Below are 5,710 nucleotides of genomic sequence, written 5' to 3'. Positions count from 1 at the left end.
TATCATTAGAAAATGAAGGTTTATGCATAAACTAATTTTTATATTAAAAGTGGAATTTTAAGCATTCTCATTTCATAGAAAATGTGGGGAAGCTATGGCAAAATTTATATCATTAGAAAATGAATTTATGCATAATAAATTTTATACCAAAAGTGGAGTTTTGAGCATTAGAAATTATGAGAAGGTTATGTATAATTCTTCTCTGATTTTCAAATGGGATTATGAATATAATTCATTTAGATAAAAATGAATTAGAATGTGTGCATAAATAATTTATGCTAAAAGAGGGATTTTTATGATATTTTATTTTGGGAAAATCAAGAAAAGAATGTGAAAATATTCATAGGAATACATCGAGAAAACATGGGTAAATTTTTAATCAGAAAGAGGAATCATAAACATATTTAACTTTTGGAATTATGAAGTATACATCTAGATTCTCGAAAAATAGAATCTTGAGTACATACTGAACGAGAAAAGGATTTCCCAGAAAAAGACCAAAAACATGCTTAGTTGAAACATGGTCGGCAAAGAAAGTGCATTTGCTCTTTTTTGCAAAGAGTTGGTGCTTCCTTAGAATCTCAAGAACTTTTCTGACATGAGCTTCATGGTCAGTTGCATTCTTTGAGTAAATCAGAATATCATCAAAGAAAACAAGAACAAAATCATCCAAGTATTCTCTGAGAATGTCCTGCATGCGATTGAATGTAGCTGGGGAATTTGTCAATCTAAACGGCATGACACTGCATTCATAATGCCCATACCAAGTATTGATGGCTGTCTTCAGGATATCTTGCTCATTAATCCTCCTGATCTGATAATATCCTGATTTGAGATCTATCTTTGTGAAGATATGGGCTCCACTTAGCCTGTCCAGAAGCTCATCAATTTGGGGGATAGGATACTTATTCTTAACTGTCAGTAGCTGATTGAGACCTTTGTCGTTCACACAGAGTCTTAGCGTTCCATCTTTCTTTTTCTGAAAGAGAATTGGCGCACCCCAAGGTGAAACACTGGGTCTTACAAACCCTTGTTTCAATAGCTGTCTAAGTTGTTCCTTGAGTTTGATGGCTTTAGGAACTGGCATTTTGTGTGTGCGCAAGGCTACTGGCTGAGATCCGGGGGTCAATTCTATCACATGATCTACTTCCCGAATTGGGGGCATCTCTGTTAGCTCTGCTGGGAATAAATCATCATAATCGCTTAACCATTCAGGTTCTTTGGCTTTTAACTTTGAGTCTACCGGATTCATTTTGACAAGATAAATGTGTTGCTTCTTTCTAAGTCCTTTTAGTAACTTATAAGCCTTTACTAACTGTAGACTTGGGGATCCTGAAATTCCGGTTCCTTGAAAGTTGTTTCCGTGAAGGTCATGGAATGAAATGGTTCCATTATGACAGTGAATGTCAACTTGATTTTTGTGGAGCCAATCCATTCCAAGGATCCCGTCGAAAACTCCCAAAGGTATAACTTTGAATTGACAGTCAGTTAAATTCTCATCTAGATTGAACTGAATAGGATCTGTCTCAAGGTGAGTGAAAAGAATCTTCCCACTTGCCAATTCAACTTGCATAGGTTTCCCTGATTTCTAATCTAAGACTAGCTTACGCAAGCATCCAGGGAAAATGAAAGAATGAGTACTGCCTGAATCAATCAAAAGCTGAAAAGGCTAACCCTGATACTCAACTAGAGTATGAATGACGGAGAATTGGCAATTTGGCCCTTGGTTTTCAATTGCAGCATAAATCTGTCCTCTGTCCTCTTCCACTACTTCTGCAATTGTGACTGCTCTGGCTGCTATAGTCTGAGGTGGAACTCTTCCTCTTTGGTTGCCCCAGTTCTGGGAAGGAGTTCTGAGGCTACTCTGGACAGAGGCAGACGACGACTGAGCTAGAGTTCTTCTGGGATTTCTCTGATTTGGGCGAGATGGACCCTGATTTGATTGATAGGAAGGGGTTGGTCTTTGCACTCTCGGTCCTTGACTTCCCTGTCCCCTTGACATGGCAGGAGTTGGGCAGTCTTTCAACTGGTGACCGAAATCCTAGCATCCAAAACACCGGTTCTCACTTCTAAGCTCATCCCTCTCAATCCTTGAAATAGGTGGGGCTCCTGAGAAAGTGTTCTGGGGAAAGGGTCTTCCTTCACTTCTGAATCTTCCCGCATCTTGATTGTGAATTGGGCCTTGCTGCCTCTTTGGGGGAGGAAAGTTTGTACTTTTCGGGGTTTGGAATCTTTTAAAGTTAGAGGGTGCAGGCTTTGGCGGGACCTTAACAAAGGCTTTAGCAAAGTCCTTTGCCATTCTTATTGCTTTAGCAAAGTCCTGCATCTTGATTCTGAATTGGGCCTTTCCTCCCCCAAAGAGGCAGTAAGGCCCAATTCAGAATCAAGATGCAGGACTTTGCCATTCTTATTGCTTTAGCAAAGTCCCGCATCTTGATTCTGAATTGGACCTTGCTGCCTCTTTGGGGGAGGAAAGTTTATACTTTTCGGGGTTTGGAATCTTTTAAAGTTAGAGGGTGCAGGCTTTGGCGGGACCTTAACAAAGGCTTTAACAAAGTCCTTTGCCATTCTTATTACTTCGGCCACCATTGAGACAGGTTTGGCATTCTTCACTAAGGTGTCCAATGGCTCGTTCATTCCTCCAATGAACCTGGTCATCAGCTACTCTTCATCCAACTGAGGGAAGTATTTGAGGAGAAGGGCAAAAGCTTGATGGTACTCTTCAATTGTCTGGCTATCCTGCTTTAGTTCCAAGAACTCATTCATTTTAGTTTCAAGGAAGCCCGGAGGACAAAACCTCTTTCTGAGGTAAGCTTTAAGATCGGTCTAGGTCTGGGTATTCCAGTCGAGACAGTTAGTCTCGCAGTGATTTCTCCAAGCGACCCTGGCCGTTTCCACAATCTTTAACCTCGCGAGAGCCATCTTGGTTCTCTCATTGTAGTTAGTTACATCAAATTATTCCTCCATTGCCTCAATCCACTTTTCCACTACTTCACCTAACTGTTCCCCTTCACCCTTGAAGGGACCAGGTTGGGATCTATGTAGGGCTTTTCGAACATCCGGATCTAACTCTTCGTTTGGTTAGAGGATCCGGTTACCTTGCATGGGCCGCACGCCTCATGACTCTAACAAAACGAGATTTTTGTCAACTTAACTTTGACAAATAGATTTATGATTATTTATTTATTTTTTCTAGCGGTTTATTCTTTAAACAGATAATTATTTCATCATACTTCATGAAACAAGATTAACCATATTCATAATCCTGAAAACAATTTAGAATTTTTTTACAAAACATCATTTATTATCAATAGTTTTTGATATATACATAGAGCATCACGGCTTCCCAAAATCACTGTCTCAATTGTATACGCATAAAGAAGCGAAATTGCGAAGGAGACATGCCATGGTACACACGATTCATTACAAAAAGAGGTGCTGTAATTCTATCTCTAGGGATAAAGCGGCTAAGAAGCCTAAAAACTTGGCATGAAATTCTGAAGTTCCTGGGTGAATGATCAAAGAGTTGTACATGCTGAACAAGCCCTAACCTTATCAGAATCATGGCTAAGGAAATATTTTGCTTGAGCCTCTGACGCTGACTGGTACTGACATTAATACATCGTCCTTCACAAAACCACTTATACTGACGTCGCTCAAGAGGATCAGGAAAGTAAAGACTCTCAAAATGACGCGCGAGTCCTACTCTGCTCACTCACTCGGGTCGTAGCAGAGTTGATGAGGTGCTCAAATGCAAAGGCTATCATATCCTGACTCTGGGGAGAGTTCAGGAATGCTAGATAGATTCGGGGTATCTATCTATAAATTCCAATTCAATTTATGAGTTTTCAAATTTTAAAGTTCCTTCAACATAATATTAATAAACGAAAACATTATTTTCCAGATTTACTTGCTGTTACGTAAATTTACAATAGTGCTCTGATACCAACTGTGAGATCCCACTGCCCCCTCTGAGCACCAGATTCTTGGATGGTAGTAGAAGCGAAAGCAGCTTCCTCTTGCACGGGGTAGGGTTTCCCGGATGGTAGTAGAAGCGAAAGTAGCTTCCTCTTGCACGGGGTAGGGTTTCCTACTCGAGGCCTCGCCCTCGAATGTTCGAGCATGAGACTAAGCTGGTGGTCATTCCGAAAACCAAAACCGGGAAAATTTTCCACGCCTGAAAAACGGGGACGATTCCACCATTTATCTTTAACGAATTTTTCTAACGAGGTCAAGATACTGAACTAACCTTTATCTGAATAAACCAGATAGAAGGGAAACTATTACAGACTTAACTTGAAGGGATCAACGCTTTTTTCCTAATTAAATCAGGCACAGCCGCGCTGATCTATTCATTTGAGAAGTCTTCAAGCTTTTAATTAACTACTCGAGTTCTAAGCATAATCCTATTAATCAATTTTATTATTAAAACTCTACTGATTCCAGCCTAGGCCCATGGGTTAGCCACCGCCCAACCACTGGAATAGTAGAACCAGACAAGTACTCACCCACCCATAATTGAAAACCTTTCTTAACTTTTGCTTTAGAATACAGATACTCACACACTCCTCTTTAAACTTTAATTTATAAAATAATCCATTGACAAACAATTTTTGGGTACAGATGTCACAACTCAAAATTTCCATTCAATCCTTGTTTCTCACAAAACAGTATCACTTTGAACTCTCCATTGACCAGCAGGTCAGCAAAACGAGATCCAATGTAATAGATTACAATAAGTTTCTTGTCATCATACATATATATCTTCCATGACATATGCATGATGGGTGTCCTCGGCAACACCGTGAGCCCGTGCATCGCCTGGTCGGAACCCTCCAGGATCCTCCTTAGGTGTCCTGGCACTTCACTCAGGGACTGCTTCGTCGGCCCTCGTCCATCATACCGGAAGCGCACCATTTTAACCATACCGAGGCTAGTCAGGCTTTACCGCGTGAGCTATCCTTTGAACACTCCCTGCCACCAGCTGTTGCAACCAAACTTCCCTTAGAAAAACACATATACCAAATGCTCCCTCCAGCATTCTGGCATAAGACAGTCCTTTAAGAAAATAGGGTTTCTATGCAAGTTTTCAGTTTTGATTTTCTTTTGAATATAATGAGTATATCTTAATTCCGTATCCCAAGACTTCTAGATCACAGGTTTGGATTCCCAAGTAGAATTCCTCAAATTCTGAATTCTTGATCCTCAGATCAAAATCAAAGGTCTCAACTTAGTTTCAGATTCGGTGGGTGATTTGAGTGTAGATTACTGAACTGGTCACATCGTCATTTCTTGAAATTGACAAAGGAGTTACGTCTTGGTCATAGTCTGATTCAGGGTTTGAGTTTGGAAAGGTTCTCCCTGATCTATCTTTCTTGAAGGTAATATTTCAATTACTACTTTACTGAATTCAAAACTAAACACGAATTCCTATGAGGAATTCCTATGAGGAATAAATTAGTCTCATTTATCTAAAATTTCGACTTCAAAAGTTTTTCTGAATTTTCTCATTACCATCCTAGAGAATATGAAACGGTATAATTTTCCTTCATTGAGTATTTACTTATTCATTTTTCAGCTCGTGTGTTCAGGTTCACATCTTTGCTTACATATCTAAGTTCACGCCTCTAGACTCACATCTTTCTAGGCTTATATTCCAAGTTCATATCTCTAGGCTCACATCTCTATAGGCTTACATTCCAAGTCATAT

The sequence above is a fragment of the Cibotium barometz genome, chromosome 24, assembly GCF_041138505.1.
Source record: "Cibotium barometz isolate CiBa-2024 chromosome 24, ASM4113850v1, whole genome shotgun sequence".
Classification (NCBI taxonomy): domain Eukaryota; kingdom Viridiplantae; phylum Streptophyta; class Polypodiopsida; order Cyatheales; family Cibotiaceae; genus Cibotium; species Cibotium barometz.
The sequence above is the reverse complement of the archived record's forward strand: the minus strand, read 5'-3'. Positions refer to the sequence as shown.